This window comes from Nyctereutes procyonoides, unplaced genomic scaffold, assembly GCF_905146905.1.
Source record: "Nyctereutes procyonoides isolate TBG_1078 unplaced genomic scaffold, NYPRO_anot_genome, whole genome shotgun sequence".
Classification (NCBI taxonomy): domain Eukaryota; kingdom Metazoa; phylum Chordata; class Mammalia; order Carnivora; family Canidae; genus Nyctereutes; species Nyctereutes procyonoides.
In genome coordinates, this window is record NW_026575051.1 from 22,250,301 (window position 1) to 22,272,943 (window position 22,643).

At 35.9% G+C, this 22,643-nt stretch overlaps 1 protein-coding gene across 4 annotated transcripts in view; it reads left to right on the forward strand.

The window, feature by feature from the left end:
- Positions 1-22,643, forward strand: part of FAM83B (family with sequence similarity 83 member B) — an 81,109-nt gene that overhangs the window by 32,723 nt on the left and 25,743 nt on the right. The gene's annotated exons all lie outside the window — the stretch shown is intronic.

The window sequence follows — 22,643 nt, forward strand, 5'->3', positions numbered from 1 at the left end:
GAAGCTACAAATGGTAAATTCTTGTGTTTAAAATACTACTCACAAATAGTATACATGTGAGAATATGTTTAGATACAGATATGCTACCTATGTAAGGATGGACATTCATATATACATATGATGGTTTAGGTATAGACTTTCAGTTTTGTGTGTTTAAAATATTAGAGAGAGATCTGCAATTCCTTGAAACACACATACAAACATTTTACTAGGAAATTTAATAGAGTTTAAATGTTCCTAAGCTTAAAATATTAAAATTAACTTTATGTGTCATAAATATCATATACAGCTGTATTTAATTTAGTAATAGTTTTTATATAAACTTTATTTATGTATATATAACTTTTATATTTTAACTTTCAGTTAAACTTTTTAAAACGAAGTATATAATGTCATAATCTATTTAAAACATGAAGATGAAAACAACCCTGAATAAAACCAAAACCAAGAATTTTATAGCATTATGTTCTTCAGAGTTTTGTTCTAGAAAATATGAGTTTGGGGGATCCCTGGGTGGCGCAGTGGTTTGGCGCCTGCCTTTGGCCCAGGGCGCGATCCTGGAGACCCGGGATCGAATCCCACGTCAGGCTCCCGGTGCATGGAGCCTGCTTCTCCCTCTGCCTGTGTCTCTGCCTCTCTCTCTCTCTCTCTCTGTGACTATCATAAATAAAAATTAAAAAATTAAAAAAAAAAGAAAAGAAAATATGAGTTTGGGAAAATATAACGTTAATTTTTTTCAAGTGTATGTTTATTTTTCATCTTTTTTCAAAAATATTTGCCGCATTCAAACAGTAAATGTATTCAATGAGCCAAGTACACTAACCTTTTTCTCTTTGTAAGATACATTCCAAATACTTTATTCCAGTTAACAATCCAATTTAAAAAACCATGCAGCTCATTCCTAAAATAAATGATTGTCCTGTCAGTTGCCATTTTATGTTTTTGTAAAAGTAGACCTGTTCTAATTCAATCAACATAGCTTTTAGGATTTATTTACATAGTTTCACAGTAGCAAAATACCTGGAGCTCAAAATCACATATTTCCCAGAGCTTAGTTTCACATAAATGTGTGTGTCCACACTGTTTTATTTTCAAAGGTGATATCAAAGAAATTGAGAGGCCAAACGATTATTTAAAAATAATATTTTGGGAAATGTGACCCAAAGAATGCACTCATTTGTTACTCATGTGAAATTATCCCCTCAACACCGGAAGTAAAAAGTCCATTTCTTTTCCTGGTTACTACTGAAGAAACTGCTACAGGTTGCTATAAGCTATGTAACAATATATTCAACTGATGTTGTCATTACTGAGAAGAAACAGTGTCAAGAACATTTTTTTTAATTACACATTTATCAGGGGTTTAACATTTAAAACTGGACTGAGCATCTTTGTTCTCCTCAAATGCCAAGGGCTGCTTTGATAAAAATCCCCAAAGCTTCCTTCTCAACGGGGGATTTACCAGGTGAATTCTTATAAGTTTCCAGCTTTTCCACCTCAAATGCTACCCTCTTCTAATCTATTTTCTTCAGAGGAAAAAAAAATCTGTAATCTTGACCCATACCCTGTGATTCTATTACTTTGATTTTTTTTTTTGTTTTTTACTATATTTGTCACCTGATCAGTGATTCAACAACTATATTTGTCAATGCCATGTCACTATAAGTATAGCTACCATTTGTCACAATACACCATTATTACAATATCACTGACTATATTTTCTATGTTGTATCCTTTATTTCCATGATTCTTATTCATTCCATAACTGGAAACCTGTATCTCCCACTCCACTTCACCCATTTTGCCCCTACCACTGAATCATCGGTGTGTTTTCTTTATTTATATCTCTGATTCTACTTTGTATTTTATTCATTTGTTTTCTTTTTTGGATTCCACATATAGATAACATCATATGGTATTTGTCTTTCTCTGTCTGATTTAATTTACTTTACATAATGTCCCCTAGATCTGTCTATGTTGTCACAAATGGCAACATCTCATCCTTTTTTATGGATGAATAATATTCTATTATATATGTATAATATTATATATTATATATAATTATATATATATAATCACATCTTCTTTATCCATTAACATTATTGACAGCATTTGGGCTGATTCCATATCTTGACAATTGTAAATACTGCTACAATAAACATGGGGGTGCTTGTACCTTTTCAAATGAGTGTTTTCATTTTCTTTGGGTAAATACCCAGTAATGGAATTATTGGATCATATGGTATTTCCATTTGTAGTTTTTTAAGGAGCCTCCATAATGTTTTCCACAGTGGCTGCACCAATTTACAACCCCACCAAGAGTGCAGGAAGGTTCTTTTTTCTCCACATCCTTGCCAACACGTGTTATTTCTTGTCTTTTTGATCCTAATCATTCTAACAAATGTAAGGTGATATCTCATTACGGTTTTGATTTCCTAGATGATAAGTGATGTTGTGCATCTTTTCATGTTTCACTTGGCTATATGTATGTTTTTTTTGGAAAAATGTCTATTTAGGTCCTCTGCCCATTTTTAATTGGATTATTATTATTTTTTGGTGTTGAGTTGTAGAAGTTCTTTATACTAACCCTTTATTGTATGTATCATGTGCAAGAAATATTACAAATAATAAATGAATTTAGTAAAGTTGCAGGATATAAAATTAGTACTTAGAAATCAGTTGTATTTTTATACATTAATAATGATGGGGCAGAAAGAGAAATAAAGAAAACAATTCTATTTATATTTGCATCAAAAATAATAAACTCAGCCAAGGAGGTGAAAGACTTGCCTGTACTTTAAACTATAAAACATTGATGAGAGAATGCTTGTGGTTTGGAAGAATTAACACTGTTAAAATGTCCATGGTTTCCAAAGCAATCTACAGATTCAGTACAATATCTATCAAAATACCAATAGCATTTTCCACAAAACTAGAGAAAAACATGCTAAAATTTGAATGGAACCACAAAAGACTCTGAATGGTCAAAGCAATCTTGAGAAAGAAAAATACTGGAGCTATTGAAGGGGAGAGCTAGGTTCTTATCTCACAGAGTCAAACAATGAATCTTTCGGACAAAGAAGAGTGAGTAAAGTGGTAGAAGTTTATTAAGTGAGGATGAAGAGAAAGCTCTCTGAAGTGAGAGGGGTCCTGACAGGGTTGCCACTGAAAGTTTTTAGGCGATCTTTTATTGAAAACTTGACCAGGGAGTTTGTGGCCTTGAGATTCTTGTGCAGTCTTGGTTGAGTAAGGACTATTGACAACACACTTAATGACTTCCTTATCTGTGGTCTGGTGAGTTTCTGTAATTACTTTGTAGCCACCAAAGAAAAATACTCCATAACATCCAGGAACAGGTGGTCTGGTCTATTTCCTGATCCTGGTGTTTACATTTCAGCATCCTTGGGATTTCTGTGAGCCTCATATCATGCCTGCTCCCCCGCTCCCCCCAATCTATCTCTCCCTGCCCAGCCTTGCCTGTCCCTTACTCAGTATCACAATTCCAGATTTCAAGATACACTACAAAGCTGTAGTAATCAAAATAGTTGGGTACTGGCACAAAAATAGATCAGTAGAACAAAATAGAGGCCAGAAATAAGCCCATACTTAAATGGCCAATTAATCTACAACGAAGGAGGCAAGAACATACAGTAAGGAAAAGATAGTCTCTGAAAAAATGGTCCTAGGAAAATTGGACAGCAACATGTAAAAGAATGAAAAAGAAACCATTTTCTTACACCATACACACAAATAAACTCAACATGGATTGAAGACCTCAATGTGAGACCTGAAACCATAAAACTCCTAGAAGAGAGCACAGGCAGTAACATTTTTCTAGATATGTTTCCTCAGGCAAGGGAACCAAAAGCAAAACCAAACTATCAGGACTACATCAAAATAAAAAGCTTTATCACAGTGAAGGAAACAATAAACAAAATGAAAAGGCAACCACCTACCGAATGAGGGAAACTTTTACTTTGATTTTGATACCTTTAATTTGTATTTATGGTTATTTCTTTTCTGCTCTCCAGTATGGTACTCCTCTAGAGTGAATTGCTTGCCTCCATCCTGCTATCATTTTTTTAAAAAAAAATTTTATTTATTTATGATAGTCACAGAGAGAGAGAGAGAGAGAGAGAGAGAGAGAGAGGCAGAGACATAGGCAGAGGGAGAAGCAGGCTCCATGCACCGGCAGCCTGACGTGGGATTCGATCCCGGGTCTCCAGGATCGTGCCCTGGGCCAAAGGCAGGTGCCAAACCGCTGCGCCACCCAGGGATCCGTATCATTTTTTTTTCTACCATTTTTTTTCTCATGTTTTAACCATTATGCTTCCTTAAGAAATAGTTGCTGCCAAGTGTCTGTACTTCCTTATTTTTCTTTACTCCCAACCCTGCAGTCCAGATTTCTCTTCCATTCCCCTCTGTGGGTGCCTTATAGGCTGTTGTTGTCTGAGTGAGACACATTGGCTACTTTTTAAGTCACCCTAGGTTTATTCTGCTTTGCTCTCAGTGTCCATTTGTAATTCCCATGCCATTGGTTTCTATGATATTTCTCTCATCCTTTTCCTGTACTTTTAACTGGTGTTTCTTTTTTTTTTTTAATTTTTATTTATTTATGATAGTCACACACACAGAGAGAGAGAGAGAGAGAGAGAGAGAGAGAGAGAGAGGCAGAGAAACAGGCAGAGGGAGAAGCAGGCTCCATGCACCGGGAGCCCGACGTGGGATTCGATCCGGGGTCTCCAGGATCGCGCCCTGGGCCAAAGGCAGGCGCTAAACCGCTGCGCCACCCAGGGATCCCTTAACTGGTGTTTCTTAATGTTTTCTTTTCTTTTTTAAAAATATTATTTATTTATTTATTTATTCATGAGACACACAGAGAGAGAGAGGCAGATGGAGAAGCAGGCTCCCCACAAGGAGCCCAGTGCAGGACTCGATCCCAGACCCCAGGATCACACCCTGAGCCAAAGGCAGACGCTCAACGGCTGAGCCACCCAGCTGTTCCTTCTTAATGTTTTCCGAAAGTAAATGTTTAAAAGGTTTTTATCCTTGGGTCTCCTCTCTCTCTGAGCATTTTATTTTTTAGTGCTGCTTTCTACTCCACATCTTCTGGGATAGCCTGTCTTCTGAACTTGGCCTTTAGTTCAAGCTGACCATCCGACATCCTTACCTGTTTGGCCCACTTTAATGCAATATGTCTAACATAATAGCTGGAAGTCTACAAACTTTACTAGACTTTCCCTCCTGTCATCTCTCTGTGAAAGGCATCATCATTTCCTTAGACAATGAGGCCATAATACTTTGGAATCACATATGATTCATCTCTCTCTCTCATCTTATACCTCCAGTTCTGTGCGGACTGGACTTAGTGACTCCCTTCCAATGAAAAGAACATGGCAAAAGTGATGGTGTGACCAGGTTACAAAAGACAGCTTATTCCTTGCTCTCTTTTAATTACTTTCTCTGGGGAAGCCAGTTTCTGTGACTTGAGGTCACTCAGCAGTTTATAAGTAAGCCCATGGGGTGAGGAAATAAGACCTCTTACCAACAGATATGTAAGTGAAGCATCTTATTTTTTTATTTTTTTATTTTTATTTTTATTTTTATTTTTTTTTTTATTTATTTATGATAGTCACACAGTGAGAGAGAGAGAGGCAGAGACACAGGCAGAGGGAGAAGCAGGCTCCATGCACCGGGAGCCTGACGTGGGATTCGATCCCGGGTCTCCAGGATCGCGCCCTGGGCCAAAGGCAAGCGCCAAACCGCTGCGCCACCCAGGGATCCCAACATCTTAGAAGCATATACACCTCCCCAGCCAATTCCAGATGACTATAACCTTGACTCTGAGTGAGAACCACTCAGTTAAGCTTCGCTCAAGGTTTTCACCCATATAAACTGTGAGATCATAAACATTTGTTATTTTAAGCCACTAAATCTGGGGAGTAATTTAATGTACAGTGATAGATAACCAACATAGGAAGCCTGATGTCTACTAGTGAGATGAAACTCCTCCTTAGAATTCTCTTCATTTATACCACTGACATGTTTCTTGACACTGTCTGTATTGTAGTTATTCATCGATAAGTTTTATACTTTGGTGTATTAGGGCAATTTTTTGCAAGTCTTAACTGTCTATTAACTATGTAAGTACGTTAGACCTTAAAATATGAACCAAACTCCTGTATCAGTTCAGTAACTTAACACTCTAAATCTTAGGAGATTCCATATGTGAATGTTTACCATCACCTGGTGGCTCTTAAAAGACATTCTCAGCATCTTAAGTTTCATATTTCCAGGTATATGTCAACATCCACGAACCAAATAAAATATTGTACTATATCAAGTTACAAGTTACATACAGGGCCAATTTCTAAGTTAAATCTAAGGTTGAAAATCCTTAAAGTGATATAGATGGAAAGTGATTCTTTTTTATAAAAACCTTTTTTATAAAAGTGATTCTTTTTTATAAATATAAAAATATATTCTTTTTTATAAAAGGCTTCTTCTTTGATAACATTGTTTTATACATTTATAAGCAGAGAAATAGAAAAAGGAATCTCAAAGAGTACTTTATAATGGACATTTGTATGTGTGAGGCTTCAATATTTATGACAATAGCCCTCCTACTTCTCCATTTTGGAAGTGATTTGACAATCTAATCACTTTAAGTGTTACAAGTGCTAAAAGATAATTGGTTTTTTGTCATCTTATTTTAACCTGAATCACTATATTTTATGGTGGTCAGAAAATAGTATTCTTTAATTATTCCACCAAGGAAACTCTTCTTTTTCATTTGGACATTTATATTTGTAGAGGGTTAGTTTAAGGGTAAGGGAGAAGAGTTCTTTCTAGGCTCATATTTAAAAGTGTGTCTTTTGCTCTTTAATCACATTAATTCTGTAGTATATGCAGACAGTGGCCTTTGATGACTGTGGTGTCCACTGCTTTAAGTGGCTCTCTAAGTGTTCCATATCTAAATTCAGGAAGCAATGGATCTTCCAAGAATTTGTAAACTACTAAGTCCTAAAAGCATTTTTTTAAATTTCTTGATAGAATAGTGGTCAGATGGTACAAATAATCTATTGGATCTGATGAATGTCTTGATTTTGTTTAGGATGACAGTTCATAAGTAAATTGGGGAAATCTACTTTCTGTAACCTAACATATGTATGTGGTATCTGCCAATAAAAAACACATATGCCAAAAAAAACAGATATAATCTGGTTTGGGCAGGTGTCTAATATTTGAGAGAATATACTTGAAGAGGTTTTAATTAAGAATATGTGTCATCTTGGGGAACCTAAGAAACAGAACTCTACAGGGGTTTGTCCTCAACCATCTGGTGTTTGAATTAACATTTTTGTTTTTTGACTGGAAAAGAATACAAAATCTCTTCTTTTAAATTTTTGGTAGATGATGTGTTGGAAAGGGTACAGGCTCTTGAAATTTAGGACTCTAGTGGAGAATAGCTTTGTTTGGCCAGAAAAGTATTAGAAATAAGCAGGGACAAATCTGATATTATGCCTTTCAGAGAGAAACTTCAGAACATACAAGTGTATGTTGTGCTTAGGGCAGTGGTTTTGAGCATGGGCTCTGGATCCCGACTGCCTGGCTTTGAATCTCAGCTCTACCAACTTAACTTTTACTATGTGCTAAGTATGGTGCTACATGCCTAAATAAAGTATTTCATTTGACCCTTGAAAACACTGTATGTATGTATTATTCCATTTTTTCAGATAAAGAAACTGAGATTTCAAGAAGTGAAGTAATTTGACCAAGATTAACAGCTGATATACATGGTAGATCGAAGACTGTAACCAGTTTCTGACTTATTGCCAAAGTATTACAAGTACTTTATTGTTGTAGACTTTGTAACTCAGAAGGGATATGGGAAAACAATAACAACAATAATTTCCAAACACTGGATCAGTGAGAATGAGCATTACAAAGACCTGTTGAAGAAATGATTACTCTTGAGCCGAGAGAGGACAAGTTTTGGTTTGACTGGAGCAGGCATATTCTTGGGAAGGTAAAGGGGAGGGTAAAAGGCCCCTTCAGTCTTTATCATTTTAACCTTGCATAAAATTCTATTATACATCTTTTTACTTCCTTAAGATTTGTGTGTTTCTTTTTATAATACATATGTACCTTTTCTAACCAGTTTGTGGGTTCTGGCTTTTACTTTCACAAGTGGTATGTGTTCAAACACAGTTGTTTCATCAGAGAATGTTAATAAATACTCGTGTCACCAAGGTGACACATATTCTAAAATTAAGCATGTGAAGTTCACATTCATGCTTTTAACTTTTTATGGAATGTATGTATGTGTAATTGGTTGTCTCTATTGAGAGACACTTCAACTAAATTAGGGGAAATGGGCTTTAAAACCAATAACCAATAACATGGCATAGAATTTATTTTTAAAGAAATCACTGGTTAAAATATTTTATCAATTGCTTAAACCAAAAGTATATGCTTAACATTCTACCTTTCCAGATTCAGCTGCCAATTTACAGCATTTATGTAGAATGATGCAAAGAAGGGGAAATCAGTGAGACAGCCCTAAAACAGCCAAGAGAGACCTGACAAAAAACTACAGCTTTTTTGGTGTAGCATGCCTCCTGGTCTTCCCCAGGAGCCTTTTTACCTTTATTTTACACACAATTAAAATAAACTCCCTAATCTTTCCCAACCCAGATCAGATTACAGCTATTAAATTAGAATACAAGAAGCCATACTGACAAGAAAAGGAAAGATTACTTTGGCATCTTGATAGCAGGAGAAAAACTGTAGGAAGCAGACAAAAGAATACCCTAAGCATAGTAGTTAAGGCCCTTGAATGTAGTGACTGGCACTGTCAACAACCTTCTAAATTGCCATTGTTTTAGGAAACCTTTAAATAGTTCCAGATTTAAATTACATTCAGTATACTATGTCTGAAAAGTCAGGGAAGAATATTATATATGTAAGAATGTTTTCCATTCAAAACTGATAGAAAAAAAAACAACAAAAATATTTTAGTACTTAAAGTTTCTACCACTGTCAGGAAAATTTACTTAGTACAAGTGTATATGTGTTAGCCAAAATACTTGGAAGGAACTTCTTTAATAAAAATCAAGTATATTTACTAAAACTTCAACATAATTGAGTATTATAGTCAAGCCTAGATTCTTAGAGGTCAAATGGAAAAAAAAAAAAAACAGGAATGCAAGATAATATAAAAATAGATTTGACACCATCCTATTAGTATTTAGTTAAAAGTTGTCCCTGTATTTTCTTCACTTGAGTCTTCTCTGTTGTTATTAATACTTCATTTAATTTTGTATTCAACACTGTATCCATTCCTTTCCATGTCCTTTCCCTGAGACCCTTCAGGCTACTTACTACCCTCTGACAGACCTGAGGATGGCTTTACCTGCTAATTTTGCTGCCACACTGGTGTGGCGGTAACTCAGCATGTGACCCAGTGGAAAACCACAGCAATGACATCTGGATAGTAGGGAAACCACAGATGGGAAACAGCTATGGGTACCTTGATTTATCTAAAATAATGTCTATCATCTTACTGATAATGAAAGCCTTAACTGCATTATTGTGTATTCTGGATAAGTTTAAATCTTATAAATAGAAAGCTCTTAAGTAGAGTCAAAATTTCTGGCCTTTACTTACATAGTATCATATTCTCTACGAATAGAATCAAAGGGCAGAGGGTTAAGGAAATTTTCTTAGAACTTTTGACAGAAATCCTAATAATTTCTACCTGAAAAATTATGCAGATTTGGAAAAATACAAAAGAACACAAAAATCTAACTGTTAAGTTAGCTGTCAAATTCAGGTCACAGTGTTTAAGCTTTTGTTTGATAGATTTATATTCTGGAACTTCTTAGTAACTTGTTTTTTTCTGGACTAGTAAGGATAACATGACGGTAGAAAAGATGTGGAAGTAACACTAAAATATCTGACCAAAGAGGAATTGAGCAGCTCCTTTCACAGTCAGCAATGCTTTTGGGGAGCAGGGAGGGATTAGGCATGTATAAAATAGAAACAATGGCTGTCCTATTTTCCTAATCAGCCACCTTACAGTTTAAGCAATTGCAGTGTTATAGCATAATCAAGTAAAACAATTATCTGTGCCAAAGAGAAGACCTGTATAAGGAAAACATCTGAATTAGTATACATTTTTGCCTAGCATTATTAGGCATTTTCAGAATCATGCTATCACTTACATACTTTTCCTTTTTCTACTCAGATTGGCCTTTCTTAGAGTGGCTAATGTTATGTTCTCCCTACCCCCTTTGGATGTTTAGCTACTTTTTTTTTTCTTTCCTTTTTTTAAAAAGATTTTATTTCTTTTTTATTTTGGCTTTAGTAGCAGTTTCAAGGAACCAACATAACTCTCTCCATATCCCCTGGGAATTAATGCCTGAGATGATCAAGAAGCCTCTGGCATACTCGAACTGCCCTATTGCTTGCCCTCAGTTGCTTTTCTCCTCCCAAGCTGCCTGTAGCTCCAAAGATAATTTTCTGCACCCCCCCCCCGCGACCAAGACTGTGCAGGAATAATAGGAATCCTGGGAAGACTCATCACGAGCTGTGCTCAGGAGGGAAGCAGGCTCAGGTACTCCTTTTATGTTATGCGGAGACTCAGACATGGAGATGGCTGATCTTGCAGGTCATTTGTTACTTGCTGAGGACTGGGACAAAGCAGAAAGAACGAATTGCTGCCTATCATTTGTTCACAGTCACTGTCTTCTGGACATCTCCATCCGAGTGCTTCCGGTACCCCAAACTTAGTACTTCCCCAACTGAACTTTTTTTCTCTACCCTTCTTTCAAATTGAGTATTCCATTTGTATTTTCTAATTAGGATAATGACATCACCATCTTACCATGCAATGAAAAATAGTAACTTTGGGGATGCTTGAGTGACTCAGTGGTTGAATGTCTGCCTTTGGCTCAGGGTGTAGTCCTAGGGTCTGAGATTGAGTCCCACATCAGGCTCCCTACGAGCTCCCTGTGAAGAGCCTACTTCTCCCTCTGCCTATGTCTCTGCCTCTCTCTGTGTGTGTGTGTGTGTGTCTCATGAATAAATAAAGAAAAATTTAAAAAAAAATTGTAACCTTGAAGTCAGTTTCTGAACTCCTCCCTCTCCCATATATCTTCCTTTATCCTCATTTAAAATTTTGATCAAGACCTGTTGATTCTCTCACCAACATATGCCAAATTGGTTTTATCTGTTCTGTCCCTAGTGCCATCTGCTCTCCTTCAGGCAGGCATGATCTCTTGCCCATACTGTTTTGGGAACCTCTTATCTGTGTGTTCCCCTGCAGTGTTCCTTTCTACTAATTTCTTCTTAACCTTCAAGCTTTAATTAACATGTCTTTTCTGCTAAGCATTTCCTGAACTCCCCACATTAGTTCAGTATTACTTTCTGTGCTTCCATGCACATCTTTGTAGCACTTACTCATGCTGTGATTCACATATTGTTTATGCCTCTGTTTCTCCAGCTGGACTTTGAAGCACTCGAGATAGGATCTTTGCCTTCTATGTTTTAAAATTCCTAGCACATAGTAAATGCCCAGCATCTTTCTTAAATAAAAATGATAAATAGGAAAGGTTCTGATTTGTTATGAAATCCAAAATTGGTGGTTTAAATTGATAAAGTGGAAATTAGGAAGGCCTTATTATTATATTTTAAACAGACATTGTGTACAGCATTTATGTGAATGGGAGAATAGGTTCCAGGTTTTCCCAAATGTTTATCTTGTAAGCATTTTAAAAATTACAAGCAAAGATAACTTTACACTGTGATTTTAGGATGTAGTAGTAAATGTGGCAACTCTGTGCCTGACTCAAGATACACATTTTGTCTTTTGGCATACCTAATATTCCAGCACTCTACCTGGTTCTGTCAGTATTCGGTTCAAAAGCTAGTGGACATTGCCAAATTGAATGCTTTTCAAGGGTTCATTGGTGAATGAAGATAAGTTGAGCTCCAGGGGACCAATGACCCAAAGCAACTTTTTAATCATAATGAAATGAAATGATTCAGGTAAAAACAGACAAAAATAAAACCTGTATATGAAATAGGTTAAAATAATTTATTCCATGACATATAGTTTATGAATGATTACAAAATGTAGTATCACAATGAAAATGGACTGCAATTTTGTGAAAATGTACATTTCTGTGCACAATATACTTGTGTGCATGAAGTTATTAATGTAATGATTATTATACTTCAGCTTAATGCTGGGGCTTTGCAACTTTTAGTATCCTCATGTAAATTACAAAGCACAACTTGAAAGCAAAAATGTAGAATTAATCTGTCTTTAGATCATTGCCTTTCAGTGAGGTGGAGTGTTTGGAAGAGAGTAAGGCATCTCAGCTTCATCCCACCATGGCAGTGTATCAAAATCTCTCAATACCTTTTCAAACTTTTTTATTCTTCTTGGATGCAGTAGGATTCACTATGTGTAAAGACAGCCTTTACTTGACGGGAGTGTGGTATTCTTGAAGAATATTAAAGCAGAAAAAAATGAGAGTACTATTGCAAAAGGAGCAGTGGTTGATAGCACTTTGATTTCAGATTTCAAAAATGCCAAGAATAAAGTGCCTTTTATATTTTCACATACTCAAAATGAAGCATTTGTAAAGTAATAATCTTGGTGCTAAAGATTCTGTCTTTTCTCTTAATCAAGTAAATATTGATGACTGAGGGGAGAAGAAGGGACCTCTCAGTGACAATGTATGCATATACACCTGTAACACATATACATAGCAAATACAATGCTTGACATTGGAAGGCTGAACCAACTCTGTGCTTGTAGCTAAATAATAGTCAGCCTCAAAAATGTTCCTTTAACAATGAAGTGAGAGATGTCAAAACTGAAGAGCAAAAAAACAAAAAACAAAAAACAAAACAAAAAAAAAACTGAAGAGTATGATAGACCACCACCTATTCTACTTAGTATGAATGGTTTGAAAATATGGATGCAAGACCACAAGAACTCTGTCTACAGATGTAACTGCTAAGTAACACCAGACACTGGTGCACTCACTGTTCAAAGCAACGTTATTTGTGTATTCAGACATTAAAGGGCAATCATAGGTCAGAATTTAAATTTTTTCAATAGAACATGACTGTTCTTTGACACTAGTCAACTTTGCTGACCTGCTGGCAACAAAAGCTGTTATTGACACACATGTAGGAAGAACTGGGAATCTGTCTATGTATCTAGCCGAATCAGAATTCTTGAATAGTCTAAAAACAAAAAGCCTGAAGGTTAAAGATGAAAAATGTCTCAGAATATAATTTATGTTGATCCTGCCTTTTTTTAAGGTTATTATCCTTGAAATCTATTGCCCTTCTCTTAATACATTTACCATGTTTTCCTAGATTGGAAACACTGCTGAGATGGAGAATTTGGTAAATACCTAGCTCAATACAGTATCTCAGTAAGCAGAATTGTATCAGGTTTACCGTGTTGCTCACTTTATAAAAAATTGTATATTATTATTCTCTTGGAACAAATGTGGCAGAAGCCTGTTGTAATAAGGCAAAGAGGTGATGGTCTTATCCCCTGAAACCATTATGTTCAAGACTTTCTTGCCCTATGGAAGAATATGTAACACATCACAAACTCACTGAAAGAAGCTTTTAAAAATGTGGTGACACAGCATTGCCATGATATAGACAGCTAATAAAAGAACATGTAGGTTCTTATAAAAATAGCCTTGCTTCTTTTGTCCATTCCTTAATATTGAAACAAAAGAAACTGCAGTCGCTGGCTGAAGTCATGCTGCTGAGGTAATACTAAGTTCTACCTTGGAATGACTTTGAAGAGAAGTTAGTATTTTACATTCAGATCATTTTATTAACCAGCTTTATAAAGAAATAATTTAAGGCAATTAAGCACTTTAACTCTGACAGGTTGATGTTGTTTAGTGACAGGTATGTCATTTGTATGGCAAGTAGCTAATCTGACAGACTGTACTTTCAGGAGTCTCTCCTGCCTCCTTTTCCAGTCTATAGAGGTCAGCTGTCTTCCCATCCTTGAGTCTTTCTTATTTAGGGAGGATAAGACTGACTTTATTTGCATTCATAATATGTGAATGTGCCACTGTTTGCTTGAATCACTTTCAGGAGAGTTGTTTATTTCATTTAATTCATAGCAAAGGCATTGCCTTTTGGGGTTGAACATTGTTTCCTATATCTCTGTGTTTTGCTTCTGATACTGAAATCAAACTGCATGTTGTGAGATAGCAGAGTAATTGTGTTTCATGATATTGACTCTGAAATTGGAAGACTGTGTCCCTAAATGCCCCTGCATTTCTCTTTCAGAGGCATATGTGAATCTATAAATCATGAATTCACTTTAAGTAATTTTGGATCATATTTCCATTGTTTTGACTCCAGCAACTTCCAGAAGTAGAAATTTTGGAAATCTGATTCCTATATGGAATTTCATCTTATCTAGGGACACATTAGTAGGAATTGTCTATGCTTCTCATGAGAGTCATCAATTCTATTGTGATAACAGTCTTTCTGCAAATTCTAATCAGTTTGTCGTGGTTATTGGAGAGGCTACACATGCCCTTCTTAATTATAGTTACCTTGTTTTTGACAATTTCCCATACTTTTGTGTTTGTCTCAAGATAAAAGGACTGTAGAATTCCAGGCAGACCTTCCTTATTATGTATGAGTAAGATTTAAGATTATTCTTCTCATTTTACTTTTACTACTCTACTAGTGATCTCCAAAATCTTTTATATGTGTAACCCATAGTTTACTCGGACAGAAGTAAGTCTTATTAAAACAGAATTTTTTAGGGTGCTGGTTACTGTGTTTTCTCTCTAAGCACAAGAATCTTGAGGGGCTCTTTAACTTCAGCCTTTAGGATAAAACAAAATGATCTGTTCAGAATGACTGAAGTCCCTTTTATGTAAGCTAGAATCTATATAATTTAATTACATAGCTATTTAAAACAAATTTTGATAACCTAACAAATGGGATTAGTCCTACTTATCATATTAATACAACACAAGAGGTAGATAGAAGACAATAAAAATAACCTGAAATAATTTTGTGATTGTAATTGTAGTTTTTTTCTATGTATGTTTTTCTCTGTATTTCAATATATGGGTTTCTATTCCTACATACTGCTTTAAACCTGGCTTACTTTTGCCACTTCTTTTCCATTATATGGATGTGCCATATTTGTAATGCCCTTTTATTTCCCGGACATTTAGATTGCTTATATAATTATAAAGAATGCAGTGTTGAACATGCAAGTACATACATTTCTACATTTGAGTAATGTTTCTGCTTGGGATAGGTCCAGAGAATTGGTCTGGTGTGACAAAAAGGTATAGTTTGGTAACCTATTAACTGTAAAGACCATTGCTGGATTGTCATCTAGGAAAATTATTTCAATTTGTACTACCTCTGAGATTTCATATGAGTACCTCTTTTCTCTCATTACCTACAACATTGAGTGTTGTTAACCACTTCAATTTTTTGACATGATGATAGGTAAAACCTGATAGCTGGTTTAATTTACAATCCTGTCTGTTATTGAGGTCTTGTACATCTTCTCATATGTTTATCGGCTATGTGTATTGGTTTTATTTTTTTTAAGTTTTTATTTTAATACTAGTGTTTTTTGTTTTTTTTTAATTTTTATTTATTTATGATAGTCACACAGAGAGAGAGAGAGAGAGAGAGAGAGAGAGGCAGAGACACAGGCAGAGGGAGAAGCAGGCTCCATGCACCGGGAGCCCGACGTGGGATTCGATCCTGGGTCTCCAGGATCACGCCCTGGGCCAAAGACAGGCGCCAAACCGCTGTGCCACCCAGGGATCCCTGTGTATTGGTTTTAATCACTTTTCTATAGAAATGTTAGTCTTTATTTCCTAACCCCATTAATGTAATACATTATTTTTCTCAACTGTTCTAAAATTACCATTATCAAAAAACATTTTGAGTATATTTTTTACTTCTTTCCTTTATTTTTTGCTCCATTCCTTTCTACTGGTCTCTCTCTCTCTCTCTCTCTTTTTTTTTTTTTTATGTGCTGGTAGCATGCTATTTAATTCTAGCAAAATATTACTTTTTACTTACTCAAGTTTTTGTGAATATTTCTATATATTCATGTTTAATTTTCTAGGTAAATATGAGAATCATGACTCCATATATTTATAGATCATGCACATGTATGGTAGGTTCTGATAGCACTGCCCAGCTCTTCCTCACTAAGGAATTAGTGTCAACCCTAATGACTATCCAGTATGACTAAGGGAAGAGTTCTTCGTCAGAGTGAAAATTATGTCATGCATCCTAGATTGTTATTGTCCCATCCCATTTGGCTAAGATATTTGCTTTTTATTTTAAGGCTCCCATGACTAATCACAAATGGTTTAAAGTCTTTGTTGACATATTGTTCAATGTTGTTATTAAGTAACAAGTCAATGCTTTAAAAAAATTACAAGTGCAAGACTATTTCTCTTCTAAGACACTTTGCAAAGTAGTTTTTCTTCTCAGATATTTAATAGTGTTAGGGAGTGATGATCAGGAAGTATGTTGATATGAAGGCAGTTAACAAGTTCACCTGAACAAACAAAATTTGTTCAAAAGCAGTGAGTAGCATTATCTTCCAAAAGTCCTAAAGCCCCCTGTTGAGTGAATTTTCAGATATTGCCATGTCTGTCTAGTGGTACTATTGTCCAATGATTAAGTATTGTTGTGATCTAGATTATTTCCTCCCTATGCTTTTCTAAGGTAATTTAAGATAAACAGTCAGTTAAAGTACTCTGCCTTCCCCCTCTCTGGCCCTGATTTAGTACCTCTCATAGTGACTGGCAGAGAATGAGAACTCAGTACACAGTTTTGTTTTGTTTTTAAATTAAAAAATATACAGATAGACATGACCCCACTTCTGCCCATTTCTTTTATTAGTGTTTGTTTCATGGGTGGGCTTAAGAGGTTCTGATCGTTAAGACATTAGACTAAGAGATTCAGAGCCTGAGCCTGAAGTTGACATTAGCATTAGAGTTATGAGGCCAAGAATAGTCAGACCCAGAGTTTAGCTGGGGCTAAGTGAACCTCACACAAGCCAAAGTTGGCCAAGTGGCTATGGGAGGCAAAAACTAACTCTGTGGAGAAGCCAAGGGGTCAAGAGAAGGAAAGAAAATAATATATATCCAGAGGGACAGAGAAACCGGGAAAGAGAGAGAGAGAGACAGAGAAACAAAATGATAAGGGAGAAAGAGGAGGAGAGGGGAGGGGACAGGACGGGAAGATTGATTACCTGTAAGGAAAAGGATGTTCTGGCAAGGCACGGAGAGGATTCCCAGAGGCAGGAGCCTTGTGGAAGTAGAAATAGAATAGGCAGAGATGAGAAGGAGCTGCTAGTGTCATGCTGCTTCCTTAGTGTAAAGTCTTCTCTGTTTCAAGGCAGGAGGGAGAAGGTGAGGAAAGGATGGAGGGGAAGCAGAAGAACTGCTGCAGAGAAAATGTCAGGCTTTGGAGCAGGTGGAAGTCCCTGTGGGCTCCAGCCATGCTTCTCAGAGCTGCTCTCCTACTGTCCACTCCTCAGGAAACGGGTCCCCGCAGTGCTCCCTTACAGAGCCCTCAGTGTGTCTGTGAATGAGCTGACCAGACTAAAGGCAGCATCCCATCTTGCTTCAGCTGCCCACCATGTTCCATCACTGTGGAGAACCTAAACTAACCCAAGTTGTGGCACTTTCAAAGGGCCACAACTTACAGAATGGCTCAGTTCAGAAATAAATGAGGTCATTTATGTTATTCAGAAGAGATAAAAGCACCAAAAGCTGTTGACAGTGATCCCATATATGTTATACATGGACTGAGTGGAGCTACTACTTTATCTATTTCATCTGATCATCTAAATTGAAATTTTCAAAAAATCCATACTTTCCTAGACTCAGAACTCAATCTAAGTCTGGACTGTAGACTACAGAGTGAAAGCAAAACAAGTTATTGACTATTCCTACAGTTGCTATAAGTGATTTAAAAAATAAGGAGATTTGATATAATGTTGCTAAGAATTATCTTTGAGTCCTGGTAAAATATTATGACTAAATAACAACATAGTGAAATATCCATCCATAGGTATAGCAAGTATTATGCAGTCTCTTTCATCCAATATGTATTCATGAACCATTTTGGTTAGACATCCTTTCCTAGTTATATTAAAATTCATTCTGTTTTATGAAGTGCCCGTTTCCATTTTATTTTATTATGGCAATGTATTTAGAGTAAATAGCACCATCAAATATAAACCTCATTAGAGTTATAGGGAGAAAGCCTACTTTTTAAATATGTGCTTTGCATCCATTTTTACCCTGTGCCCTTTCTTGAATGCTGGTTAACTGCAAAAGAAAACAAACAAAGAAAATGTTAGAAACATATTCTATCCTCTTTTGTGGCATCTGTAGTGTTTTATAGCCATTATGGAGATGTCTTATTATATTTTTAATTAAACTAAGGAAGATAATTCCTATCATTATTTTATTCAATCAAATAGAATTTAAGAATTTAAGAATGTGTTATTTTTCTTAGTGTAATTGTATTTACAGATCTCAGTTATTTGGAAATTCTACCATGGAAAACCATAAACTCCAAAGGATTGTTAATGTTGCTAAAATATAAAAATAAAAAGTTTCATTCCATGTGGCTAACACTTTTGAGTACTGTTAGCCATTCTGTGTCTCTTCAGTTCCTTATTCTCTTTGCTTTCATTTGATCTTTACTTTCAACTAATATACCTAACATCTCATTAGCTTGGAGCATAAGAAGTCTCCTGAGAGCATGAGACCAAGGAAATAGAAGTCTTGATAACATTTGCATAGGGGATGTGTTTTATGAAGCTGCTGTTGTTTGTGTTTGTTTTTTGTTTTTTTAATAGGAACATAGAATCTCAAAGTTTGAAAGAATTTCAGAGGTCAGAATTGACCTAACTTATTCCTGTGATAAACGAATTAATTTCTTCCGTTCTGTGCAGGATTCCAATTAAACACTAGTATTGACCAAATTTCAGAGAATGTATTAAAATTTGAAGGAATCTCAATTTCTAAAGCTATCATGTTTTTTATAATGGGTTGTAAAGAGACCAAATATTATAAATGTTATGATAACACATTTAGTTTGAGTCACCATATGATTTTTATCAAAGGAATGGCATTAAACAGATGTGATATAGAACTCATGAAAGAAAATCCACTCAAGGGACTAAAAAAATTACCACTACTTATTTAAGCCTCTCCTTTACCAAAATTTAGAGGAAGAAGAAAATAAGTGGACTTGATGCTTATGAAATAAAAGGCAACTGTTGCTACTTCATTTGTTGACCAAATGGAGGGCATTGCCTTTTTGGGATTTCATCCGGGGGAAAAAAACTAGCAAATGCTGGCAAAGGTGCTGGGAAAAGATATTCTACTAATAGAAATTGTAGTCCGTGATTTTATTCACTCTCAAATTTCTTATTCTTTGATTACAGTCTTTTCTCTTCCATTTCTTTATTACAGACTAAGCAGTTTCTTTGATGAGCCATTCTATTTATACTTTTGCAGTTTTGACTCCTTTGATAGATAGGTAAGGTTCTTCCATTCTGAGAAATATCTCTAAGGTATAATTCTACCACTGAAGAGCTCCTATAAACATTTTGAAACCTGTCTTATTTAAGTATTCTATGAATTTTAGCATGGATGAATATATGATTCATTCTGATTACTTGATTTTTAAAATTATATTAATGAAATTAATGAAACCACTTTTCACTATACTTTTTAAGAAAAAATCTAACTCGAATTTTCATATCTCATAAACTTATGCATGTATTGAAAATCACTTGTAATGCATTTAGAATAGAGCCTCTCAGAATAAGGTTCTACCTGTAGTGACTTTAGATATGGCTCTATATAGATGAGAGAGAGAAAGTAGAATTCAATACTAGTTTAATCCAATGATAATAACATGGAGATTGTCAGAATTTTTAGACAAAATTCAGAACATAGCATACAGTTTTATTTCAAGAACGCAACTCTGCATCAAACTATTCTTTGCCTCTTATTATCAGTGAAGCATTAGCCACATCTGGGATCGAGTTGGATTCTACCAAATGAGATGGCCACCATGTCCTGGAACTCTCTCAAATATATACATTTTCCACTGATTCAGACAGAGGCCTGGGGTCATATGGCATCGTATTGGAGTGCTGAACTAGAAGAAAATTAGTTCTCATCGTAACTTCATCACTTCCTACGTGATATTAAATACATATCTTAGTTTCTGTGATCTTTAGCTTTTTGTCATGGATGTCATTGATGTATACTAGTCCAGCCCAACTCTTAGGGCTGTTTTGAGAAATATGATTCTTACCAACAACTTCCACAATGCCAATATTATTATTCCAATTTCTTAAAACCTATATTTTTAGCACTTATTATCTGTGGCAATTACAATATATTTCAGGACATACTTTATTTGAATAGCATGCAGATAACCTTTAGGAATCTTCTAGCTTTTTCATACAGGTACACATACATAAAATGTTGTCTACAAACACAAGACTCTAAACATCATAGTAACAGCAGTCCAAGTGCTCATATATACTTCTTTCCCAGAACACTGTTGTGTCTTTTTAAAAGATTTTATTTATTTATTTATTTATTTGGAGAAAGTGAGAGAGAGAAAGTGTGCACGTGTATAAGTGAGGGGTGGGGTGCAGAGAGAGAAGCAGACTCCCCGCTGAGCTGGGATCCCAATGTGGGACTTGAATCCCAGGACCCTGGGATCATGCATGACCTGAGCCAAAGGCAGACACGTAACCAACTGATCCACCCAGGCTCCCAACTCTGTCAGTTTGAAATGAAAAGAACCATGAGAGGTTTGCTTTATTTAGAAAATCACAAGAATTTTGAGGAGTTCAATAGAAGATATATAAATACTCGTTTAAAATATTTACTTGATTACTATTTAAAAATAAACTTGATGCTTTGGAGAAATAACAGTAATTTAATAAATTTTATTAAGCTTTATTGGTAAATTGATGGAGACAGAGAAATGACTGGTATACCTCCCACCCTCTGGTAGCTTATTTCTTCATTGAAAGTAACAAGTAAGCATCTGAATAAAATAAATGCTATGCTAAAAGTATAAATAACCTATAGATGGAATATAAATTAGGAAGCACCCTTAATTTAGGCTTAGGGAATTGGTAAAGGCTTTATGAAAGGGGCCTGAAGGTAAGCTAAGACCTGAAAGGTAAGTTGAATTTTCATAAAGAAAGGGAAAGATTGGGGATTTTAAACAAAAGGAACTGTACAAGTACAGTATGAAAGATGGTGAAAGAACATGGCCATCAGAGTGGGATGCATGAATATGCTCTAAGGAGAGAAGCTAGATTGTAATAGATGGTGAATTCCATTATAAAGAATTTACATTTGATTTCATAAATTATTTTTAAATTGTCTGAAATATAGAATGGAATATGTGAAATAGGAGACCACATGCCCTCTCCTGAATCCCAGACCCCAAAGACCAGCAGCTTCTATCTATGGGTTTCCACCTACTGTGTCATAGATGGCTGAAACTCAGCAGACCCAAAGCCAAGTTCACGCTTTCCAACCTCCCATCTGCCTATGTCTCTCATCGGTGATACCAACTACTCAGTGACACAATCTAGAAATCTGGGAGTTTTCCAGGAGTACACTCTCCTCATGTACCCCGCCAGCCAGTTGACTGTCACATGTTGTTTTTGTCACCTACGTCCTAAATATCTCTGAAATCTGGCTTCTGTTCTACATCTGCGAGTGTGTTATCTGCTTGCCCATACTTATCGGATCTATTTTCCACCTTTCTCTGCCTTTTGGTTTTTGAAGGCTGGTGCACTAGGCTTCATCAGCTGGGTCCTTGCTGCCTGCTCTCCTTTTGGGGATGGGGGATGCCCAGTGGGAGGCACCAGCAGGAGAGTGAACAGGACAGAGAAAAGTTCATTTTCTGTTTGTTTTTTACGCTGCCACACTCCCTGCTTAAGTGCCAGGCCTTTGTCTCCCTTCCTGGTACCCTTAACTGTGCCCACATTTCTGTAAATAGTCTTTTCATAAATTTATTAACATTAAAACCCTGTGGGAAATTTGTTTTCCTACCAGAATTCTAAAAGATGGAATCTCCTTTTCCAATTAGGTTTCTGGACTTTTGTAGCAGAATTCTAACTGGTCTTCCAGTATCCACACTGCATTCTTCACACTACTTTGGAGAACTATGTTTTCTGAACATGTGATGTTATGACAGTTTGTATAATAGGAGAATATTCTGTAATGACCAATATACAACATATGGAATTATGTAAATAATCTCAGTTTTGTAAAAAATGTATATACTCCAGTATGAAATAAAAATGCCATTGTCCCTGGCATAACTGAAAATATTGCTATTTTTCTTTTCTTTCTTTTTTTTAAAGAATTTATTTATTTATTCTTGAGAGATACACACACAGAGGCAAAGACATAAGCAGAGGGAGAAGCAGGGTCCTCACAGGGAGCCCGATACAGAACTCGATTCCTGGACCCAGGATCATGACCTGAGCCAAACCAGATGCTCAACCATTGAGCCACCCAGGC